This window comes from Halichoerus grypus, chromosome 12 (genome assembly GCF_964656455.1).
Source record: "Halichoerus grypus chromosome 12, mHalGry1.hap1.1, whole genome shotgun sequence".
NCBI classification, from domain to species: Eukaryota; Metazoa; Chordata; class Mammalia; order Carnivora; family Phocidae; genus Halichoerus; species Halichoerus grypus.
Window position 1 is genome coordinate 27,260,412 of NC_135723.1, and position 26,547 is coordinate 27,286,958.

Here is a 26,547-nt window from a genome sequence, read left to right on the forward strand (position 1 = left end):
CACTTATCATGGTGAGCGTATCATAATGTATATAAATCATCAAATCACTATGCCATACACCTGAAACCAACATAATATTGTATGTCAACTACACTTCAATTAAAAATAATTTTTAGAAGGTGTTTTGAGGTGTAGTTATTGAAATACTTCCAAATTAGAGTTGAATTAAGAGTATGCAAACTTAGGGTGCCTGGGTGGCTCAGTCGGTTAAGCATCTGACTCTGGATTTTGGCTCAGGTCATGATCTCAGGGTCATTAAGATTAAGCCCTGCATCAAACTTTGTGCCGGGGGAGCCTGCCTAAGATTCTCTCTCCCTTTCCCTCTCCCTTTGCCCCTCCCCCACCAACCTCTCTTCCCCTCTCTAAAAAAAAAAGTGCACAAACCTAAGGGTCCAAAACAATCCTTAAAACATCTACAATTTGGTCTCAGGCTCTCATATTATAATTCTACCAATTGTATAGTTAGGACTGATGTAACTCGTACATATACTGAAAAGAACATTTCACATTTTCGCAAGAGTTATTAACCTGATTATGAATCAGACACCTTTATAAGCTTTATTAATGGTTTAGATTAATAGATTATTGCTTATTAAAGATAAAACTATGTCTTCGTATTTCAAAGCCTTTGTATTTCTGACCTAAACACTTTTTTTTCTATGTGTTGCTCTCTCCACCATGTGCAAGCTGCAGAGAGAACGGTGCTACTCGGGACTACATTTTGCACTAATTCAGGGACTTCTGGAGCTCCAGGGAACTGCTACTCAGACCTGCTTATGGTCAGGCAGCTGAAGAGAAGCCCATACCCCACAATGAAATTTCAAACCTCCTGGGAATCCTTCTTCTGTGGGATCAATTTGGGGATTCATGACAAAAGGAGTCCCAGGAGACCTACTTATACCATCACCATCTCACCTTTCATATCTTAATCTCTTAATCCTTCTAGAAGGCTCAGGAGAGAGGGAGGAGAGAGAAAATGCACATGTGTGTGTGGTGTGCGCGCGTGCACGTGCTAATAATGAAAGAAAGGGAAGGGAGAGGGAGACACGGTCAGAAGGGTTAATGCTGGGCCCAAGCACACAGATGCAGAATTAATTTCTAGGTTTAGTGCAAATACTACTATAGCAACAGTATGAATTTAAATACAGTAGCGAGCTAATTGCATAAATAGATGCTACCATCTTTAATTCCTCTAGGAGTAAAATTGCCTCACTATTCATAGTACTGTCGTATTATAATTTCCTGGGCTGTAAGAACAGACTTATGATGACGCCTCTTCAACTGTTCTTAATCATTAAAATGTTTCTAAAATAATTCTCCAAAATTCCTTTACCTTCATAAAGAAGATAAAATCTGTCATCAAAAGGTTACTGTGAGGCTTGAATAAAGAAAAAAAAAGGTGAAAATGTCTAGTATAGTGCATGACCTATTTTAGGGATTAATTGACATTATGTGAATTTGAATATCCTTAAAGTAACGGTAAATGAATTTTATTGCCAAGAATGAGAAATAATGGATTAGAGGTATAGAGTAGCATATGATACACTAGACCAAAATAATTAATAATGCAAAATGTTTTAATCAATCATCCAACCTATCTGAGACATTATTATTTTCAGCAGACAGTATTCTAGGATGTAAAACTGAAAAAACTTAAAACAGAAAAATGTGATCATGGTACTACAATCAATTCTCATAATGTTAGATTAAACATGTTATTTGTTTCACATTCAACTTCACTAGAACTACTTCATTTTTCTGTTAGACGAAGAATTTTATTTATGGATTTTAACTAATTTATACTCATCCTAGTAAGATTTTTGGTGTTGCATCTTTAAAAAAAAAAAAAGTCCACTTTTTTCTGCTCTTATACTAGCTGCATTGAAGTCATGTATAGGCAGCAATCGCTGAAAGAACATGCCTCTGTCAAATGCAAAAGATCCTATTCAATAAAACAAATAACACAAAAGGGATTTTCATTACATAAAATAGAAAATTTTCCTTCTCCAATGGGCTCACTGCGTTGATTTTTTTTTTCTTGATTTGTTTGTTTTGTATTATACACAGCCACACGTTCCAAATCAATGTTGAGTCAGGCTCACACTGATTTATTGCAGAAAGGAAAAAAAAAACATTGTAAAAGCCATGAAAATGTATTTCATTCACATTTTATTAAAATTAAGAGTGTGCCTTAACATCACGTAGTGCCAGAGTTAGGAAACAGTTCCTTGTACTATAAAAGTCAATTTTGTTTTAAAACCACAAATCAGGTTTTCAAGGAAAACTTTAAATTATTTAGAAGTTGTACATTTAACTCTGGATAGTTATGATACTAAAGCATTTTGGTATATGTTACACAGATATTTGTGCTTCTAATATCTATTTGAATTCTGTAACAAAACATTTTAAACTGTACTGTTCTGGTTTTATATTTTACAATAAAACCAAGCCTTTAAACATGGCATATGAAACTGAACTGGTTCTCTCATTCCCTCTACCAGCCCACCTTCCACAAGCACCACTAAAGAAAAAAAAAAAAATCTTATTTATAATACACCTTTCCAAAGATGAGAAGAAGGAAGAATCCTGGCTGATTTTAGTTAAAAATCATTTAAAGTTCACTTCGGCAGTGTATTTCATGCCTTGCAAATCTTTTTCACATGTTTTCAAGTATACATATTTACTTGTCATTGCCAGTAATTATTATTATCAATTCATGATTAAAAGAGGCGTTACTGAAGAAATGCTACTCGCCAAGCAATATGGTCTTTTACACACACTCTCTCTTCTAATCCCCACAGCAAGCCCATGAGCGAGGTGTCATGCCCACGTCAGAGGTCAAAAGGCTGAGGCCTGGAGGCCCCACAGCTTCCATGCCCTTACACCACACGACCTGACTGGCCGGAAGCAAACACACAGAGCTAGCCTCCAGATCCTAGACCCTGAACCTTTATTCTATACAACCTCCATGGCGAAACCACAGAATTATTTACACTTAGCTCTAGCTTTTGAATTTTTAAAAGTATGGTTTGTAGTTCCTGCATTTAAATGTCAAAATTTCCATTTTCAAAGGTGACCAGAAATCCCATACTGGCTTCATAAAGGGAATAAAGACCAAAGACTTTTAAGAATTTTCTGGGCTGAGCTCACTGTTTTTTCAATGGACTAATTTAGAGGTATAAAGCCTTTCATATTTCACCTTGATTTGTATCTTAAAATTAGAGGGAAAGAGTTTTCATTCATTCATTAATATGCACATTAATGAGATAATTTGTGGATTTTATTATTTTTCAAAGTCATTGAGCTTCTCAAAGGAAAATACCTCACAGACACAAAGTTCATTCTTGTTATTAAAAATGCCATTTTTATCTCAATCGATAAATACTTCATATCTATATTCATTTATTAGGATTTTAATCAGCTTTAAATTCAATCCTTCATGACACTAAGGGATGAGGCATCAAAACCTTACACACAAAATCCTTTTATTTATCAAAGAGGTTTCTATAATCCCATAAGACAAAAGGGAGAAAGTGAGCTTGAGAAACAAAGAAATCTAAAATAACTATTAATCATAATTTCATTTTCAAATGGTCTTCACAGACATTTTCTGATGTTTATACTGGATGTTTAGTTTTAGTTTTCTACAGTGGACCAACAGCCCTATCCTATGTTAAACTGAATCAAGTAAGAACTTCTAAGAGATATACTTAAAGCCCATTTGCAAGTAAAATAATAGCATGGCCACATGTCTTCACATCATTTGAAATAAAAGGAAAATGAAATTAAACAAGAAACAAAGCAAGAACTAAAACACAGAATGATCATGATTAAAGAAAGCTAAAAGCCACAGGAAAACAAGGTCACATGAAAGAACATTATTGTCAATAAGAATCATGTTCTTCATTACTTAGGAATTCTTGATGTAGTGTCCCCTCTTACAAATTGCCTCCAAGTGTAGTATACTCAAATTTTTAAAAGTATCACCACATCTGTTATCTTATTTGATCTTCTTAAGTACATTGTAAGTATCTTTCATATGCTTCCTGAGGCCATACGTGAGTAATTTACTTTTACACAATGTCACATGTGCAAATGGGTGGCAGAAGCAGGCATATCATCGGTCATCTTATTAATTTAATGTTTTTGTGGTACACTTAGTTTAAAAATGTGTGTGTGTGTGTGTATTAAAACTGTAGTCTCATTACTGTTAAGTTACACCTATTCCTTTACATAAGGCCTCTCTGAAGTCTTTCTCTGCAAGGTTTACTTATAGATTAGCTTATTTAACATGTCTTTTAAAAATTTATTTAAAATTTGTTGGAGAATCTGGGGGAAAACATATACAGCTAAATTAAAGTGCCAGAGTAACATAAAGAAAACTCGGAAATAAATAAAGGTAATGAAAACGCAATGCTGGGGGGTGCCTGGGTGGCTCAGTCAGTTAAGCGTCTGCCTTCATTAGGCTCAGGTCATGGTCTCAGAGGCCTGGGATCTAGCCCCAAGTCGGCTCCCTGCTCAGCAGGGAGTCTGCTTCTCCCTCTGCCCCTCCTCCCCGCTCATGCTCTCTTAAATAAGTAAATAAATAAATAAAATCTTTTTTAAAATGCGATGCTGGGCAATAGAATATATTAATGCACAAACATGATTTGCTTCTGGAGACAGATAACATACTTCTTACATTAGATGAAGTGCTAAACTAAAGGAGGCAAAGCAGTATTTCAGAAGTAGCTTAAAAGTTATGAAGAGAGGGACACCTGAGTGGCTCAGTCAGTTGAGCATCCTACTCTTGATTTCAGTTCAGGCATGATCTCGTGGGTCATGGGCTCGAGCCCAGCGTTGGACTCTGTGTTTAGTGGAGAGTCTGCTTGGGGAATCTCTCCTTCTGCTCTTCCCCACGCACGCTCTCTCTCTCTCTCACAGATAAATAAATCCTTTTTTTTTTTTTAATTTATTTATTTGACAGAGAGAGAGAGACAGCGAGAGAGGGAACATAAGCAGGGGGAGTGGAAGAGGGAGAAGGTTTCCCGCAGAGCGGGGAGCCCGATGCGGGGCTCGCTCCCAGGACCCTGGGACCATGACCTGAGCAGAAGGCAGATGCTTAACGACTGAGCCACCCAGGCGCCCCAATAAATAAATCTTAAAAAAAAAAAAAAAAGTTGTGAAGGGTTGCCTGGGTCATTAATGCAGACCACAAGCATTCCACAAACTTCATCTTCATTAAGGTGCACAAATTGATGGCTTGATAAAATACACCCTAGAGGTTTGTGTTAAAGAGTAGCTGAAAGATCAAAACACTAAAGCCTTTGAAAAATCTATTTTCAAAATCTTTCCGTAACAGTCCCACATTTGCAACTTTAACACACACAAACACAATTACCAGGATTATTTTAATTGTCTAATTTTAACCACATTCTACTTCTACAGACAATTGCAATATGCTTTCCATCAAAATCGTATGAATTATACATGGGAAAAATCTTTGATCATTACTGCCTCTCACACTTGGGAAAAGTGTAATAAAATTGAAAATGTAGCAAGGGCTCAATGCTGATTTTCTAACAAAGCATAAAGCATCCTCCAGCATGTCCACTCAAATGTAGTGAGCAGCACTGATTCCAAGCAAGAAATACAATGTGTCACCTGGACAGCAATTCCATGGCAAACCTTAGGCTGGCCATTGGAACATTACTGTTTCATAGTATCAATGATTACAGTTTTACTCAAATCACCGCCCTCACAGTTGAGGCAAAATTCTCTGAATCTCCCTGGGCTTACGGCTTGCTCAGCCCTGCAATGATGCATAATTGTTTTCATCTTGAATAAACCTCTGAATAATTCTCTATTCATGCAAAAGTCCCCACTATGTAATTGAAGTTCACCTTTAATGGCTTCTAAGGAGAAAAAGAACTCTTTGGTTTGCTGTCTACCAAGATGGAAGAAAACTCTAAATATGGCATAACTAACCACTATATATAGTAAAATTTGGTGAAGACACTTGTTTTATAAATAGCAGTGGAACCCCAACCCTTGCTAAAAGATGAGCATTCTTAAAAATTCAGTAATTTGACATGTTGCAAATTCTTTATCCAGCTAAACACACACACACACAGTTTAGAAAACAGTTTTGTTAAAATTCACTTTAAAGAAAAGGTGGAAAGATCTCCATCTTCACTTACTAGAAATAAACTGGCAACATTAGAGAATAAAATACATGTTCATGGTTTCTTATAAAAGTCTTGATAACTTCTCTCGGTAGCATAGCATAAGCTATAGATTTACACTTAAACACATTCTCTTTGATAGTTTATAAGCATTTTATTTAATGCTATATATGTGTTCTACATACCTGTATATAAATTTGTGGCCTCACCTTATTAAAGGTCAGGTATTGTATTGTCTGTATACTGGATCCATTGCATTCAGGGTAAACTCATTTCAGGCTATCATAGTAATAGCCCTTCAGAGCACTAAGCCTCTGTATCTGGGAATCCTGATGAATCACTATGTTTAAAAAAAAGAAAAAAAAACCCAAAAAATATTTATTTTATAAGGCCTCATGCTCATTATAGGAAAAAACTAGAAACTACTGATAAGCAAAATAAGCAAATGCTCTTTAGACCACTCAGTTAATATCTCAAAGTATGTATTATACGCATATATACTTTACATTTTATGCATAAATAGAGCTATTAATTCATACATTTAATGTATAAATATTTTAACACTTTAAAAATATACCTGCGTAACTCTTTTGTTCACATTATAGTAGAATATGAACGTATTTTCAGGTCAATAAACAAAGAATGGTACCATAAACATACACTGCTTTTAATGAACCAATCCACGATTACTTATACCAAAACATCAAAGAAACATCACAGAACTTTTTTTTTTTTTTTTTAACACTGCATAAGAAGAATTTTATTTTAGAAACTACTTCATGAGTATAGTTGGGACAAAGTCTCTCTTAAGCCTTGTCTGGGGTGTGTGTGTGTGAGAGAGAGAAAGAGAGAGAGAAAGAGAGAGCAGGGTGGGGAGAATGTTGGTGGGGGTAGAAGGGCTGAGAAAACGGACTTTCAGCTGACAAAACAGTTGAAATATCTGTATAAGCTCCTCCAACTGGTAGTTGTTCTACAAAAGTGTTTTAAACTTATTTTGGGGAATATTCAGACAGCTCTGATCTTTATGAAAAGGGCAGACTGTCTCTGGCTGGTGTTACAGATACATAGGCCTGTGGGAGAATGAGACAGAATTCTGCTGCCCTTTTGGCTCAATTCTGTCAGTGCTGTATATCAACATACTCTTCATTTTCACTCCCCTCCCCACAATTGTGCACACGCATGCACGAGCTCGCATGCACGCGCACACACACACACACAAAACCTGAGAGCAGATGAGCCATAGAGAAGGCTCCCACATCTAGGGTCTTCTTCCAGTCCCTCAGGTCACTGTTCATCCTCCAGAGTTACCAGCTTTGAAAGGAAGAGAAGTCACAATGTGCTGGACAGAGTACAAGCAAAAGTTCTAGGACCGCTGACCACGTTAGTCTGCTTTCTCTTCTTACAGGCCTCTTGGGAATTTTTAAAACGGGGATTTGGAGCCGGGAAATAACATTTCAGTAACTAACTAATTTGGAATTAAACCATATCCATCTTTTTTTTAAGCCAGTTTGAGTGTGTAACTCTGCAAGTCAAAGTAGAAGGGCCAAACTCTCCTCACAGGGCCCACTGAGCTCTGCCCTGAAACACACCCATTCGTGTTGTTGGCTTTGTTGGTGCTTTGTCATGGAAACAGAGGCTCACTTGATTTGATGGCATCAGGTAGACAAAAACATTTGTTTTATATTATTAACTATAAGGAGAGAGCCTCCATGACCATTTTCATCTAATTTGTGAGATTTCCTTAGGATAAATTAAGTCGGTGTTTTAACACCTTTATAAAGATGTTTTAACATTATAAATTCATTATTCAGTCATCCTGAAATTTGGGGAAAGAATGTACAAAGAACAAATCTGAACTCTATGGAATACACACACACATATATACATTCAAATATACAGAAAAAGAAAGAGGGGGAGAAAGAGAGATGAGCCCTAAGCTCTTCAAACAATAAACTTTCTGTTTTACAAAAAATGAAAGTAGGAAGTACCAGAAATGTGTGAAAAGGTGCGGGTATAAGCAATAGACACTAAGCACCTTATAATGCAACCAAGCTAATACTTGAAAACACTGAGCAGGCCAAGCAAAGAGTATAGATATTACACAAGGCTCTCTTGTAGATTCTAAGATGCCACAGGCCATGACCATGTGTATTAATAATAATAATAACCACACTAAAATAACAGTGACAAAGTACTTCATGCATTAGTTTAGTGATGCCCACTCAGCAGTCAGGCATTCACTTTGGCTGTTTTTTCTAAGTTGTTGGCAGATTTCCATGGATCCATACATGTCTCCCATGAGAGTTCTCTTCCGTAATGGCTCTCCTTTTGGTAGACCAATAACTGGGGTCAAGGACACTTCTGGTGACCTGAGAACAGAAGGAAGCTCTCGGGCTCACACAGGAACTAAATCCAGGTAAGACCCTATTTGACTTGTGCTATTTGTTTTCCCGAGCACTTTGCTCTCACAATCATTTAAAACAGGATTTTCATAAATATGAATATGTGAAAGGTAAGAACAGAAGCTATGTTTTCTTATTCACAGGCTAACACTTCAAATAACTAAGTGATTTGTTTTCCAATAATTGAAGGTGACACGGTGAACCCAAGTTAGCAATATTTTTCTTGCATCTGATGCCATTTGAAACGTGATTATTGGGATCAGTTTCATAAAATGAGCGCCACATCAGAACGCAGCCACCTCTCAATTATGAAAAAAAAGTGTTGTCGTCGTCTATCAAGATTCTGTGACAGTACTATCAGGGAGAAGGGGCGGTTCTTTGAACACAGTAATGAAAAACTATCTGTATTAAAGATGCTCTAGAGAGAGAGAAGCCAAAAATCCTCACTTAAAATTCAACATAGAGGTTTTCTGCTTTCCAAGGTGTCATGAGAGCACAGAGGAAGCACACCATCGTCAGTAGATACAACAGGGGGAAAAGATGCGAAGAAATACTTCAATCCAGTCTGGCTACTATAACAAAAATACCGTAAACTGGGTGGCTTATAAAAAAAAAAAAAAACACCTCTATTTTTTATAGTTCTGGAGGTTGAGACATCCAAGACTGTGGTGTCTGGTGAGCGGTCAGTCCTCTAGGGTCATCTTTCCACTGTAAATTTATATGCCAAAGAAGCAGGAGAGCTCCTTTGGGTCTCTTTTAGAAGAGCACTAATCCTATTCAAGGGCAAACCCTCATGACCTCATCACCTCCCAAAATCTGACCTTCTAATACCATCACATTAGGCATTAGGTTTAAATTTCAACATATCGACGTTGGGGGCCCACTAACATTCAGACTATAGCAGACAGGTGCCCTAGAGTTGAGTCAGGCACTCAAGAAGCATGATTAAAGGATTCTAGATAAAGGGACTTGTAGGAAAAAAAGAATTCAGCAGAAATAACAGTATGGGACAATCTGGGAATTCTTCACAGATTCACATGGCTGGGGAACAGATTGGAGATGAGGTTGAAAAGGTGTGCAAACAGCCAGATCACGAAGGACTGATTTTGGCATGTTAAAGAAAGAAAAGGCATGTCCTTGGCTCTGACCAATTTCATGTGTTATGTTATCTCTAGCACATGATCTTCAGCTTTGCCAACCTCATGGTTGCACAACGGCTGGAAAGAGAGCTGAAATCATCCTTGCTTTTATCCTATAGGAGAATAAGGGTCATATTCTCACTATTATCAAATATTCCTGAGCCTAACTCTATAATCAAGCAGGGATCTTGTGCTGATTGGCTTTGGCAGATTATATCTCCAATCCTGAACTGAGTTCATTAGGAACCATCAGAAACCACCCATGAAGCTGCACCTAGTATCAATCCAACCTAAATCTTATGACTGGTACAGTAGGGGAGCTTTGAGAAGGAGCCGGGAGGGGGGGTGAGGGGTGGCGGGGAGCTGGGAATGGGTGGTAAGTAGGCAACTAGCCAAACGGTCTCTACACTTGCCCTGTCATTTTTCTGCATTTTAATGAAGCTTGATAATATTATATCAAGAAGTCAAAGCTGACCCTATGTAAATGAATGTTTGTAGTGGGAAGGTATTTTGTTTCTCAAACACCATATAAATAAGGACTTACCATTTCCTACTGAGATATCCTGAAGATTATTCTCTTCTTTACCTCATCATATAACTTAGGACAGACAAAGTAATTTTTATGGACCCACAGTTAGTGACATTAATTATCTTTTCTCTGAGGGTGATCACTATGGTAGAAGGAGTCTAAGCTTCAACTGTTTCGGCATAAGCAATGACTCTATGTGTAACAGATCTCACTTTTTCATAAATATCAATTTCGAACTCACTACAATATAATAAGACATTTTAATTGAATCTTACATTCAGCATCCTGCTTTTAGTACACGGCATTCTAGGAAATTAAATATTGGCTCTTTTATGTGTTCTTGTCTTTTTAAAAAGATTTGTGGTCCACTGGTAATTTCCAATATCTATCATTTGAAATTCTGTTTTCAATCACTATCATTTTTTCCAAGACTATCACCAATCAAAAATCACTTCCCACTTTACCACAAGAATATCTCAGGACTTGGTTTGTGTAATTTTTAATAATCTTTTTCCAGATATTTTTAAATGTTGAGAAAGTCAGCTACACATATTTATCTACGTGTTGAAATAAATGAAACCAGGAACAATAAAGAAAAGTCGTAAGAAACATAATAAGTCAGTTATCTCTAACTGTATTCAAAAATCTTCATTAAGGCAGGCGATGTAATAAAAAACGTTGATCTCTCATATTCTTCTATATCTCCCATCTCTCAATGCCATGAGGTAATAAGAAGTTACTGAACAATATTAAACAAAGCCAGAAACACCACCTGCTTCTGCCACCTGCATAATTTCCACATTTTTAAAAGGCTTATATAATGGTTAGTTTACTAGCATCTAAAATAGGTTGCTATTGTGTTATCAGAAAACAAAGAGATTTTAAATCATCCACTAAAAACAATCAGGAAAGGGGGCACAAAAGATTCTTTTGCCATACTGGAAATCGTCTGTATCTTCACAGGAGTCTGGGTTACATTGCTGTAAGCATCTGTCAAAATCCATTTAGTTTTACACAAAATTTGTGTATTTCATTCTACATAAATTATACCTCAAATTAAATACATAAATACATATATTAAATAATCCCCAAAAGTACAATACATTCTCACTGTGACGCTGCAATTAGATCCTTATAAATAAGCAGTCACTCCATAGCCATGCCCATGAAGGACGGTATGGACTTGCAAGGACTGAGCTATAATGCATTTTTCCATTTTTGTTCTCAGCTTTGTAAGTGATTTGGTGCTGCTATGTCCTCTGTTCTTTTTCTTTTCAGAGCCATACATTAAAAACACTTTTTCAGCTTTTTATACGCCACATGTTAGGCTCATTAAAATAACTCCCAAGTTAATTAAGAAATGCCAAGAAGTCCATTAGTGGTTACACGATGGGGAAGGTGCAGGAGATGGGAGGCAGACCTGGACCTGCCTGACGCCAAACGCCTGGTTTCCTAAAGACAAACTTTAACATTTTTTGTCAATAAACGGTTCTCAGTTGCAGAACTACAAAGGATGCGTGAAATTTAAAAGTCTAGCAAATCATCACTTTATTTCTCTGATTCATATACTTTTCACTACCTGAATTTGTGTGTCCTTCAAAATACAAGAGTATCAAGTTCTTTATGTCATTTACTATATTTTACTTATTACTGCAATGATGACTACTTCCTTCTTTTTTTTTAGATTTTATTTATTTATTTGAGAGAGAGAGAGCACAAGTGGGGCGGGGGGGCGGACAAAGGGATAAGGAGAGGGAGAAGCAGTCCCCTGCTGGAGCCTGATGCGGGGTTCAATCCCAGGACTCTGAGATTACGACCTGAGCTGAAGACAGATGCTTAACCGACTGAACCACCAAGATGTCCCCTGATAACTACTTTCTAAATATGTTTTACCCTATTCTTGCTCATGCTCACAAATGAGAATGTGAATATGCTTCAGAAGAGACAAAATAAGGATACTGTATACTCTAACTTTAATAAGCTTCCCTCTTTTGCAATAAAGATAATAGATAACATTCCTCTAAGCACTGATGATATGCAAAGCCTTTTGCTGTTTTATGGAGTTCTCGAAACCATGGTCCAAGGTCATTATTTTTGTAGCGTTCATTTTTCAATCAGGAAAGTAAAGCACAGACAGGTTAAGTAACTTGCCTGTTAGTGAGAGCTGACAAGTAATGGAGCCAGGACATGAAAACTGGCAGGGCTGCCCGCCCTTATCACAACTACATGAGTCATACTTCCTCTCTTAATTCAACATCCATTTGGTCATTCATTAAATACCTATTTACTGAGTGCCCACTGTACCCATCAATGGAGATACAGAGATCTTGGACTCAAGGAGTTACAAAACAGGGGACATCACAGCTCTAGAAAATGTCCCTGCAGTGTGATAAGAACTCAGAAATTGAAGCAAAAGACGCTGCCCTCCACCCAGAAACAAATTGTGGTAGGTGAAGAGGGTGAGCTGGGAGAGAGAGAAAGCAGAGTAAAATCTAGGCAGGTTTTGTGGAGAAAGCCCACTTTGAAGGATGAGAAGTTCACCAGGTGAAGAATAAAATGAAGGGCGTTGCAAGGTCAGAACACAGTGTGTGGGCATTCAGAGACAGAAGGAAGGGCCAGAGAAACGGGGCTTCTGCAGGAATGCAAGTTCGGTTTGGCTTTCAAAATAATCTGAGTTACATCCTGAAGGGAATGAGACAGGAGTATGGAATTTGGGGTAGAGCAATGAAAGAAGTTTTGAATTTAAAAAAGATGACTGGCAGTAGTGTGGAAAATCAATGAAATCAAAGGGCAGTGAGACTCTAAAGCAAGAGGACAGTTGCAAAAACAGGTCAGAAATGATAAAAGGCATGAACTGAGGTAGGGATGACGGCCGTGGCCAGCGAGACTTCTGAAATTTACTTAAAAGGGGAATCCATAAAGAGAGAAAGGAACTGTGTAAGTACAGTATTATTATATTTTATGTATCATATAATGTCCAAGAACATTAGTCAAGGACATAACGATAAAAATTGTTGGCTATGGAAGACGATTTCACCTTATAAGGAAATCTGAAAGATACACCAAGAAGAATCTGGTAAGATGTACAGTACTGGCATACAAAATAAATGCACGCTAATGTTGTATATTAAATCCTTCTCTTCTATTTTACATTTAGTAAATCTCATGGTCTGACATAACGTATTTTTATCAGATGATTTTTCAACAGAAATAAAATAGAGTTAACGTTTATTCTCCAGAAATTTGCAAGGTTTTAGAACAGATTCCTTGAAGCTACTGAACCATGAATTTAGTATATTCCCATATGGCTAAGAAACATAAGGTTAAAATATATATTTTTTTAAAGATTTTATTTATTTATTTGACAGAGAAAGAGAGAGCGAGAGCAGGAACACAAGCAGGGGGAGTGGGAGAGGGAGAAGCAGGGTTCCCACCGAGCAGGGAGCCCGATGTGGGACTCGATCCCAGGACCCCGGGATCATGACCTGAGCGGAAGGCAGATGCCCAACGACTGAGCCACCCAGGCGCCCTAAAAAGTGGCAGGTTTTTTGGGAAAAAAAACAACAACAAAATTCTTTCTTCCATGACAAGTCAATTTGTTAAGTTGCTTCACCTTCTTCCCGACTCTGTGCTTGGGGAGTGTTTCTATTCTGACTTAAAAACAAACTAGTATCACAGATTATTCATCTAATCTTTATTTACTTTACTGATAAGGAAATAAAATTATATTTTTGCTTTGCCACATGCTAAATAAGGGGTTATGAAAAAATGGATTATATATCATTAAGGGCTTAAAAAAGATCACATCTTTCCCTCCGGTCACCTTATTCCATCCCTGCAATTTAATTTGGTTAATTCGTATTCTGTCCTTCCAAAAATGAGTATCAAACAAATAAAACAAATTAACATTCGGCATAAATCCCTTGGACATCCTGTATTTTCCTGAAATGTGCTTAATAGGAAAAAAATAGTATTTTTTATATATATATATACACATATATATATATATACATATATATATGTGTATATATATATGTATAATTGTGGAAAAAGAAGGCCATAATGATTGCTTGTTTTCATATATCTTTCACTGGTTCACTTTTCTTCAAATTTTCATTTGTTTAGCCCTATTATTCTGTTCTTAATTCTTCATGTGCCTTTTTGGTACAGACTCCTCATTGTGGGAGGAGAAAATGTGTTTAAGACCTACCGGAAAACAGCATTATTTCCCTTTAGACGGCGTGGTTTCTCTTCGCCCAAATGAACATAACATTTTCTGAGTTAGCAATAGGGGTCAGTCGTATGTTTTGAAACAATAATTATGTAACACTGTTGATATTGTATAATATTATGCTATCATTCATCTCTTTGCTAGCATATACAGAAGAAATCTACAGGCTCAGATTGTAAGAAAAACTGGCCTCACGGAAGACCTCATACGGTAGAGTCCATTACCTTATTTAAATTTACTACATTCCAGGGTCAGACTCTCAGCTTTAGAGATTTAGAATCCTGGTTTCATTAGTGCCCTTGATGTAGATCTCTCTCTTAGGTGTCGATGTAAAACTAACCTATTTATTGCCATTTAGAAAAAGTCCAAACTCACTGATTTATAAGGATCTACTTAATCTGGCCTCTCCCTACGTCTCCAGCCTCACAGTATCCTATTAGCCTTCTTTTATGCACTAAAATTCTAACCTGGTCAGAATATTTGGTTTTCTCTGTTTAAAAAACCATTCGCCCCTCACTTGCTAAACAAATGTTCCTTGCCTTTATTTCCTAATTCAAATATCACCACACTCCAAAGTAGTCCTTTCTCTCCCCTACTTATTCTGTGTCATATCACCACGTTCATGTTTTTTCTTCTATTTTTCTCAGTGTCAATATATCTTGTGTCTTACCACTCCAGAATATAAGCTTTTTGAGAACAAGCAACTTGCCTGTTTGTTTACTGATTTATCCCCAGAGTACAAAATAAAGCTGATCCCATTAGTGAGCTCCTGATAAATACTTCATTAAGGAAAAAATTAACCCAGTTCATAAGACATGAGAAATAGCATTTACTGGATTACTAAAGTTGGCAAAACCCATGCGTTTTCTCCCTGAGAGCAAAACTTCTTAAAAAGCCAAATGATAAACAGCTTTTGAGCATGTGATCAGAATAAGGTGCCTTAGATGAATCACATAGATAATAGTAATGAGTAGAGAAGACTCATGATGCATCTTAGGACAGTCTCCTCAATGGTTCCTAAATGTTAATGATCAACAGCTAAATGTCTCCCTCTAGAGGTAGTGTTTAGTCACTGCCAAAGGTTTTCTCTATGATCTCCTTTCTTTTATTCAAACTTAAATAACCAACTGCCTTTCAGCTTAGTACTTTCATTCTTTAAATAAGTGAATACACTCAGTCAAATTCTGGATTACCAAGACTCATACTTCAGGCTTCCAATATGTATATGAGCCTGTGCTTATCAATTACAATTTGACTATCACAGTTTGATTTTCTTTCCAAGTTGTTATCGGATGCTTCAACATTAGGCTTCCAAGTAACTGAAAAGAATATATAAAAGTATAAATTTATTCTTTCCTTATACAATTCACTGTGTGTTTTCTAATACATTTTGCTAACAATCACATCAAGTTGGACCACAGAGTAAAATACTGATTATGTAGAGCATGTAATCATTGCATACATTTATGGGTACAGGAAAATATAGATATATATATATATACACTGATATTTTACACATATAGCATATACCTCAAAGAGAGAATAAAGATTAGTGGTATAGTTTTGTAAGAGCTGGTTTTTGTTTTGTTTTGTTTTAAGATTTTATTGTATCTGTCAGAGAGAGAGAGAGAGAGTGAGAGCACAAGCAGGGGGAGCGGCAGGCAGAGGGAGAAGCAGACTCCCTGCTGAGCAAGAAGCCTGATGTGGGACTCGATCCCAGGACCCTGGGATCATGACCCATGCCGAAGGCAGACACTTAACCAACTGAGCCACCCAGGTGTCCCAAACTGTTTTAAAAGTATATTTGAATCGTTCAAAATGAGTTTACTGTTCTGTCTAGAAATGTTAATTAATTATGACCTAACTTATAAATTAATGCTTATGGATGAAAACCCTTAACCAAATCATTCATTAGAAGATACTATGATAATATTCTTTTGACAAAATAGAAGCACAGAGAACTGAAATAACCTGAAACTTTAAGTTATTTAAAATTTGAAGCAAAACTTTTAAATAAGCTATATTTCATTAAAGGTTTGACTTAGTATATACTCTGATTACAATACCATCACTGGAAATAATGTACACATCACAAGTTTCAAAACTTAAAATTCCTTATCCACATGTTAAGACTTCATTAGGAATAATGTCAACAACAAGGGTGGCAGAAACAAATCTCACCTAAATTATTATAATTTGGAAGTATTCTGGTATTATTTGCTCCCAAAACTAACCATATTATACTATACTGTCTTTGTTATTTGTATCGTTATCAAATTTTAATACTTTTTATTACAAAACAAGAAAGAAAGAAAGACAGAGAAAGAAAGGAAGGAAGGAAGGAGGGAAGGAAGGAAGAGAAGGAGGGAGGGAGGGAGGAAGAAAGGAAGGAAGGGAAAGCAAGCGAGCTTCTGTGAGTTTCAGTAAAGAAAACGGTTCATTTTTCCCTCCTTTTATGACACTCAGTATGGTATCTTACATAAGGCATTCCAGTTGAGCAAATCAGCTCTAGTCAGCTCTGCTCCTCGAAGAGACTGGCACAGAATGCGAGACAGGATTCTGGCTCCAAGCCCACAGCAGTCTATATTTTACCACCAATCATATACATTACCCCTGGCTTGACACTAAAAACACACACTCCGTGCCAGTCATCTATTTTCAGGGAAAATGCATATGCATCTTGGGATAATTTCCATTTACAACTGGCAACTCAATCCACTGAATTAAATCACACTCCTTGTTTTGATTTAAAGCCAATGTGGTGATTCCTAAAATATGAATACAGGCGCTGAGTTACAACAATGAGATCACAACAAAGACATGAAGGGATTAATGAGAGTAAGAATTCTACACTCCAGGATTCTATGCACCTTAAAACAGGTGGTCAGAACAGAATAACCATAAACATGTCCTTTCTCTTTTTATTCTGTATAATAACCTCCCTTTTAAAAAGTTAAGTTGGTGAGACATAGTAAATTGTTACTAGACTTGTTAGACTATTAGACTATTTGACTAGTTCTCACGTTAAGAAAAAATATACTGGTCCATGAAATGTGAAAATCTGGGAAGCTCTGGTATAAGTTTGGCTATAAAGGAGAGAAGACACACATTAGCTCGAGGGAACACAGGGTTTAAGAATATTTATTTTGTTTGTAGCTTCATCTTATAAAGATGGAAAAGATCAGAACATGCATAAACTTACAAGCTTTGAGGCCGGAGCTGACAAAATGGAAGAGACTGAAAATACAATAGGAACAGAGACTGTTGGTGGAGGGAGACCCCAATGCTGAAAGAGATGGGAGGCAAATGTTTCTGAAAACAGGTAAAGCCCATTAGCTTCCAGCACAGGAAAGGACATTTTCTCTGGGACTGAAAAGAAAGAGGCACAATGGATTCAGATAAAGTTTGATGATATTAGAGCTGAAAAGGGAAGGAATCCCAGCCCTCACTCTTAGGAATAAAGTAAAACAAATATTCTCCATTCTATAGTCACGGTGTCTTTTTCTCCCCATTTCCTTAAGCAATTATAGTCCTTCAGTGCTGTCTTCACTTATTCCTTCTCCCTATGGAGAAAGAGGAAAATAGCATTTCTGTGAGTTTTAGCCAAGGACAGAGTTCTTTAGTCAATCTGAAAACATGTAAAACTGTACACTTCGACAGACAACAATGGTATACACTGTTTTCCTTAAGAACTTCTTACTCTTGGGTATTTCTGACAGGTCCACCATTTGAGCCCTCCCTTAGATAAACTTTTTTGTCACCAGCAATTACAGAACTAAGGCTCGTAATTCACAATCACTATTGTTCTGAAAAAAATATGAATTTTGGGACGTCTGGGTGGCTCAGTCGGTTAAGCATCTGCCTTCAGCTCAGGTCATGATCCCAGGGTCCTGGGATCAAGTCCCGCATCCGGTTCCCTGCTCAGAGGGGAGCTTGCTTCTCCCTCTGCCTGCTGCTCCCCCTGCTTGTGCTCTCTCTCACGCGCACTCTCTCTCTCTCTCTCTCTGACAAATAAACAAATAAAATCTTAAAAAACAAAAACATGAATCTCTAGTTTAAAACCTAGAGTGTCACTTGTAACAGTTTAGGATGACAAGATGGAATATATCATCAAGAAAGCTCCTCTGAAGGTATTTAAATATTAATCACACCCCTGTGTGATTTCACTCAATAATCACTCATCTGACCTAAGAGGAATACATAAGCCCGTACTTTTGAAAGTGCCTTTTCTACTTATTTGAAGAAAACTATAATTATTTAAGAAAATTAAATCTTATATCTGATTCCTAAATAAATACTGGGATAGAAATGGGTAGACGCGTAGATGACGATGATGATAGGTAGAAAGGTAGATGAAGGATAGACAGATAGACAGATACACTCTTTTGGAGTTGTCATCTTCTATCCAAGAAAGGACCATTATGTAAGGCCTCAATCCAAATAGTTTAGGTGGTGATAAGGTTACAATGCAAAATGAATTTTTTAAATTTTATTTTAAATTATAGATATTCCAGTGTCCTTTTGTATGTACAAGTACAACATTCATTCACATTTGGTGTTTGAACTATTGGTACACAATCTAAAGCTATAATATGAACCTCTTTGTAATATTTCTAGGATACATATTTGAGTTATTATGGCCATGAGCCTGAATTTGAATGTAAATGATTCAGTCGCTGAGCCTACCTAAAGGCTCCTTCTGCTATTTACCACCATCCCATCCCATTTACAAATGGGAACAATGAGGGACTGAAATGGCAAATGCTTTTCACAAATCTGGAGATTCCAAAAGGTCTCTGGATATACATGTTTTAATTGTCAAATGGCTAATGAATATCATTTGAATAAATCTTTTAGAGTATTTTAGAAACATTTCACAACATAAGAAATAAAATTCATCTTTCTCCATTAAGTACATACTACTTTCAGTCCTAGATGCTATAGGGGTTCTAAAGTAAGTAGAAAAATATAATCATAACCATTTAGGAACACTGATATTGGAATGCTAAAGAGAAATTAGGTTTGGCTGAGGTCATATGCTCACGCAGGTGGGAAGTGAGGAAGGAACAAGGCCCTTCCTGAGAGCCCTTCTCTATATATGGTGTTGTGGTTAAGAGTCCAGACTCTGGAGTCCCACTGTTTGAGTCTGACTACTAACTCAACCACTTATTAGCTGTGTGACCTTGAGCTAGTTCCTTAACCTCTCCCCATCCCATTTGTTGTTGCTGTTGTTGTAGTTTGAGGGAGAGGGTCTATAAAACTGAGATGATTATAGTAGATATGTTATGGAGCTGATGTAAGGATTAAATGAGCTAATATATATTGAATTAATATAATATATATAAGCTGATATAATATATATAGAAGTACTTATATATATATATGTTATGGAGTTGATGTAAGGATTAAATGAGCTAATATATATTAAATTAATATATATATAAGCTGATATAATATATATAGAAGTATTTATATATATATATATACACAAATATATATGTACTTAGACATATATATGTAAGTACTTAGAATATAATACTTAGAATAGTGCCTGACACTCAGCAAGTGCCATATAAGGTCATTATTAATGATACAGTCATCAACATCAACATCACTATTGACAATCCCACCAGGATCACATGGAATACAAGTACTTTTTCCATAAGAAGTGCAAAGAAATACCAAGAAGGCAAAAACAACAAATATTTACTATAGGAAACTAAAGGTTTCCTTGAGGGGTAATGTTATGCCCATGAAATAATATGCAAATAATTCAAACAAGACAATTACAAAAGGTTAACCCTAAGCAAATATTTGAAATAGGCAAAATACGACTTTAAAGATATCATTCTCTCACATATATTATTATCTAATGACTATATGATAGAACTTCATAAGAGTTCTACACATATTATGGCATTCTATCCTTAACACAATCATGTGAGTAGAAATTATTTGTACCAATTTACAGTTGAAGAAGTGGGCTTCAGAAAGGTTCAGTAACTTGCTCAAATTTGCTCAGTTTGACAGAGGCAGATTTTGTTCTAGGCTGTTCAGCTGTAAAGGCTGTTTTTAAAACCTACACCAGGGCATCTGGGTGACTCAGTCAGTTAAGCGTCTGCCTTAGGCTCAGGTCGTGATCCCAGGGTCCTGGGATTGAGTCCCATGTCGGGCTCCCTGCTCCAAGGGGAGCCTGCTTCTCCCTCTGCCTCTCTCTCTCTCTCTCTCATGAATAAAATAAAAATAAAATCTTAAAAAAATAAAACCTACACCAGTAGCTCTCAAATTGTTCAAAAGTGTGTCCAAGGAACATTAGTTCCAAATGATTTATATACATATACTCAATTGATCTTATGCATGCATACACATATATACATAAATAGTATTCAAATGATACTATAATGATATATTAAACATATCATTTGAATATATACAAAACATTGGACTAAAGACACTTAAATAGACTTCCTAAATAGAGACCTTATAATGTCTTTTAAATACCCAAGGGGTTAGTGAGGTCTATGAGGAGAGAGATATAAAGTGTGTCCAAAATGTACTGGATCATGGTCCACTTTTTCCAGCATGTCTCTCAAAACCTGGGTGCTACGGAACACACTTTGGTAAGCCCTACATCGTGCCATAACCCTTCCTTTCCTTAGCAGCATGTGCAGCTCTAAAAATCTTGTTATCTCCAGACTTCTCAGACTACTCTTTTCCTTTTTTTCTAACAAAGTCAGAAGTGACTGAGGCCAACCTACTATGTAACCCTTTACCATGGTATTTCCACTTTAATAAGCCCCCCTTAGGCTGATGAGGGCTCATGTCAGGTACTACTCCATGACGGGATACGAACTGATGAGGCAGAACATTGTCTCTCTAAGTATTCAGATTATCATAAAGGTAGTAGCTCCGCCTATATGTAAGGACGGTATTCGACTTAATTATTTCCAAACAAATAGAAGCCCCTGTATGACAGAGATTATAAGCACCAAATGGAGAAAAGAGAATGTCAGAAACAGACACATTTTCTTTTTTTTTTTTTTTTTTTTTTAAAGATTTTATTTATTTGACAGAGAGAGAGACACAGCGAGAGAGGGAACACAAGCAGGGGGAGTGGGAGAGGGAGAAGCAGGCTTCCCGCCGAGCAGGGAGCCCGATGCGGGGCTCGATCCCAGGACCCTGGGACCATGACCTGAGCCGAAGGCAGACGCTTAACGACTGAGCCACCCAGGCGCCCCGAAACAGACACATTTTCATGCTAAGTAGAAAAATGGGGTAAAAGCTATTGGTAAAGCCTGTTTACTGGTGTGTTACTGGTACTTTTCTTCCAATGACCTTGGCATTTAAAGTGTTAGGATGGATTAATTTTTCCCTGCAAATGACTTATTTGGAGGTTAATGCCAATTTCAAATGCTAATGAGGAAGCTGACCAACCTGTCCTTCTTTCTGAAAATGACAAAGCATGGGATGTTGCCATGCTAACAAATAACAAGAAGCATTAAGTTTATTATATTTATTTCTGTTGCTGATATTGTTATTATTTTATCATGCAACACCCATGGACCTACATGTAAAAATCTGCTGGACGAGATTTAGTGACACATAAAGGAGAGAACACAAGGAGAGAGAGAGAGATGTTACTGTTTTATACATATATACACATCAACAAGCCGGGAAAAACATCATGCGTTGGTCATTTGGCTCCAAACAGAGAGAACTTTAACTCAAACTTGAATGATTAAACTTGCATGATGTTACTTTTAAAACACTGCTACCGGAGTACCTGGGTGGCTCAGTCATGTTAAGCATCCGAATCTCAATTTCGGCTCAGGTCATGATCTCAGGGTCATGAGATCGAGCCCCTCATCGGGCTCTGCACTGGGCATGGAGGCTGCTTAAGATCCGCCCCCCCAACCTCTCCCTCTGCCCCTCTGCACCCCCACCCACTAGCATAAGCAAACATTCTCTCTCTCTCTAAAAAAACAACAAAACAAAAAAACTGCTACCAACTCAAAAACAAAAACAACAAAGAAACAAAAAACACTTTTCCCCTCAAAAACAAACAACAACAACAACAAAATCCATACGATTGACCCTATCCTGGGGCGCCTGGGTGGCTCAGTCAGTTAAGCATCTGCCTTCGGCTCGGGTCATGATCCTGGGGTTCTGAGATAGAGCCCCAAGTCGGGCTCCCTGCTCAGCAGGGAGTCTGTTTTACCCGCTCCCTTTGCCCTTCCCCCCCACTTGTGCTCACACTCTCTCTCTCTCTCAAATAAATAAATAAAATCTTAAAAAAAAAAATTGACCCTACCCAAAGAAGTAACTCTGAAACTGGAAATGAATGTGACTGAATAAATATTAGACCAAAGTGATTATATCAAAGGAGCATTAGTATATTCTGCATAGGGACATCTTAAAAGAGACATACTAAAAATGAAGATAAAGGTATGGATACATTTAATATTTTTCAATTTTAATGGAATTAGAATTAGGCCATTTTTCTTGGAGTGGAAGAAAAAGGCTAGGAAAGCAAAGGTATGTTTGATTTTCCTCTAAATAGTATGAATAAAGTCATGTAAGCATAATAGAGAGTTTTGCCTCAATCACTATGCAAAATGAAACACATCACAATATGCTTTTTCCCCCAAGACTAGGATAAGGCTGTAAAGAAACACATCATATGGGGCTTTTTTTTTCTCTCTGTTAATTTGGAGAATATTCCAGTTTAACATTATTAGGTAGGCTCTCACTGTTTTCAAAAACTGCATTAGGCCCATAAACTCATTTTAATTGGCAGATTAAAAAAAATGATGTTTATGTTTACAGATCCTAATGCTTTTGAGAAAACAGACACCCATTTCCATTTCTTTGCTTCTCAACACATCATGCTGGTGACAGATGTTTCTGAACTGTTTCAATGTCCCTGTCCAAATATAAAATGCGCACTTAATGATACCCATGTGTGTATATTTATAGTTCTAGTCACATCTTTATGTATCTACAAAAAAATTGTTCCCCTTGGTAATTAGATTTCTATTCAATATTAATGAATTATTGGCAGAGAAACATCTTTTATGTATGTATGCACACACACAAAGACCTGTTTTTGCACATTATAATGATTCTAGATACACACTTGTGTTCGCTTCAGTGTAAATGGTCTCAGTGTTTTACATATTTTTCTTTTTAAAAGCTTCAATGTCATATACTTATTTTCAAGGCATACAGTCAAGGTATCATTTATTGGGAGAGAGTAAAAGAAATGCAGCTTAGTGTCAGCTCCGCGGTCTTTGACTAATCTGCAAGCCACCCACTTTAATGGCTCTTCATAAATAATTCAAACTTTAATTATGCTGCCAGCCTCTGACCTGAAGAGAAATGAAGAAAGAAAAGGAAAAGAATGGACAAGGGAAAGCATATCAGTTGAATCAAATTTTGCCTCCAGTAAATGACAGCGTCTCTAAGCCCACTTTCTTACTCAAGATGCACCTGCTTCCTCATTTATGATTGTTAAAAATAAAATTAGTGTCATCCACGATACACCACTGATGATGAAGCCATTCACTCCAAAAAGAAGCATTCTTGCCCTTCTTTTACAAAGCTGTATGTCTCTGTGTCTATCACATATAGAGACTTACAAAGCAAAATATATTCCTATCTTAAAGCAGATTCTCCCAACTAGATATGTCCTGTTTCCAATTCCAGTCTCTAGCTTCTCCTCTGAAAAGTCAGTGTGATTCATCCCATTATCAAGCATGTTCATATCACTGCACTGACACATCTGATCTCTGCTATATTAAAAAAGACACGTAAGTCTTCTTCCAAACCCAGGTCTTATAAGTTATTGTTGGAGAGACCGTTGCCAAATTAATGGCTGGCTGAGTAGACTTAGGAAAAACTAACTGCATCTGTCACAAGGAAAGCTGGCCAAGGCAGAGTGACAGGCGATCCATGGCTGAATGATCTCCTCCCACCTAAAAACATCTTTTAATTGCATCAGGTCTCTCAATACACAGTTGAGCATCTGCTCATTAGAACCAAAGCGCTAGTCTCAAATTGAAATGCTAAATTTCACTGTATACTTTTTTTCTAAATATTGCCTTACAATTTTCCTAAAGCAATGCAAACCCAATCATATTTAATCCTAAGATCTCCAGGGCCAAATCTAACCCATGCATATTAATGTTTTTGTTTTTTTTTTTTTCATTTTTCGGTGTCTGTGGAGTTTTTCTCCCTCTATTTAACAACAACAACAACAAACCAAACAAAAAACAAAACAAAACACACACACACACACACACACACACACACACACTTGGATTTCATTCAATAAATTCCCAAATCCCATTTGCAGTAGGTCCTTTTAGCTTATTTTGGGGACTCACAGTATATATGCAGAAGTTTATTTAATCAGCTCTGGGTTGCTTTTCTTTCTGAATATCGGCCTTTTACTGCAAACCCATATGAAAGATCTGGAAAGTCTACCGTGCTCTATGTAAACATATAATGTTGCCGTCTCAAGGATAAATTGATCTTAAAGCTATGCCTTATTCTTCAACCACCTGCCATTATTTGCAGTCCATTTTCCATTTCCTCATACTTTAAACTTTTGATTTTCCAATCATTCTCTTCTTTATTTTCCTTCTCCTTTATCCAGGATTTGATTCTGAGAAGTGAGAGGCAATACAGAATCTTATAACTATATTTTTGGGTAGCTATTTGTAATGATTCTAGCTCTGTCTATATGATGATAAAACAGTGAAAATATACGTAATATATTTAGATGGAATATACATGGAAATACATTCTACCTCATTCAATCATCTACTTGATCTACCAGATGATGTATTTCTTTGTGTGCATCTAATGCATTATTTTTTATAAAATTATATAGAGACAGTCTTACAGGAGCCATTCAATTACCTTGAAAAAAAAAACCACAAAAGCATTTCTATTCAATAAACCAATTTGAAGAGTGAAAGAAAAATTGCCTGGCCTTTGGATAATAATGAGGTACATCTCCTTTGTCTATCTGAAACCTGGGTTTTGATTTAAGATTTATAAGTGCAAGGCACTACCACTAACAGTGGACAGACTCTCTCATAGGTCTCAGCTGTTATAATGAGCTTGTGCTTCTGCCGCATTCAATAAGTACATGCTCCTCCAAATACTCTTAAGTGAGTTCAGAACATTTTGTGAAAATGGTTATACATTTACTATCACTTACATGTAAAATAAATTATAACAGCTGTAGAAATGAACTCATAAGTAGGATCTTATGGAACCCCAAATAGAGGAGGTCAGTGCTTGAAAGCTTTCTATCACTGTCTACTGGTGGAAAAGCTCTTCAACTAATTCTTAACAAAAATGTGTTTGACCTTTTTCGATGCCCAGATAAAGTGGAAGAAGTATATTACTCTAAAAAAGGCTGAATCCAGGAAGCATTCGATTTGTTTTAGATCTACATTGCAATTACAGAACAAACTACTTCTGAAATATACTTTCATCCACCAAATTCATCACCCAGAATCTCCCGATGAAGGTATCCAGAATCTAGCCTCCATAAATTGACTAATTTAAGTTTCAAGGCAAATATCAAAAGCCTCACCAAAAATCCTTTAGAAACAAACAAAAAATACATTTATTTTTCAGTAAAAAAAAAAAATGTATCTATGGGAAAAAGGCTATACCAATGTTTTGATTTGCATTTCTCTAGGAAGAGGACAAACAGCTTCATATGTTTATTGTGGGGTGTCTGTGTGTGTGTGTGTGTGTATGAAATGTCTTTTCTTATACTTTGCTTCTTTTTCATTGAATTGTTAACTTTTGCTTAATGATTTGTTGAAAGTCTGACTTTTTGATACTGAGACGCATGATAGTCCTGAAGTGTAACAATTATTTATATGCCAGCACCAAATGATATTGAATCCAAATAGGAAAACAGCTCAGAATAATCTGTTTGCTAACAACTCACCTTAAGACATTCGATTACAGCGCTTAAATGTGTAATATGGTATTAATGTGTAATGTCATTGGACACTTGTCTGTTAGCCCATACATTCCTGGACCACAGGTACTAAAT

General features: G+C 36.7%; 1 protein-coding gene across 2 annotated transcripts in view; it reads right to left on the reverse strand.

Annotated features, from left to right (window-relative positions):
• Window positions 1–26,547, reverse strand: part of CACNA2D1 (calcium voltage-gated channel auxiliary subunit alpha2delta 1) — a 512,722-nt gene that overhangs the window by 320,123 nt on the left and 166,052 nt on the right. The gene's annotated exons all lie outside the window — the stretch shown is intronic.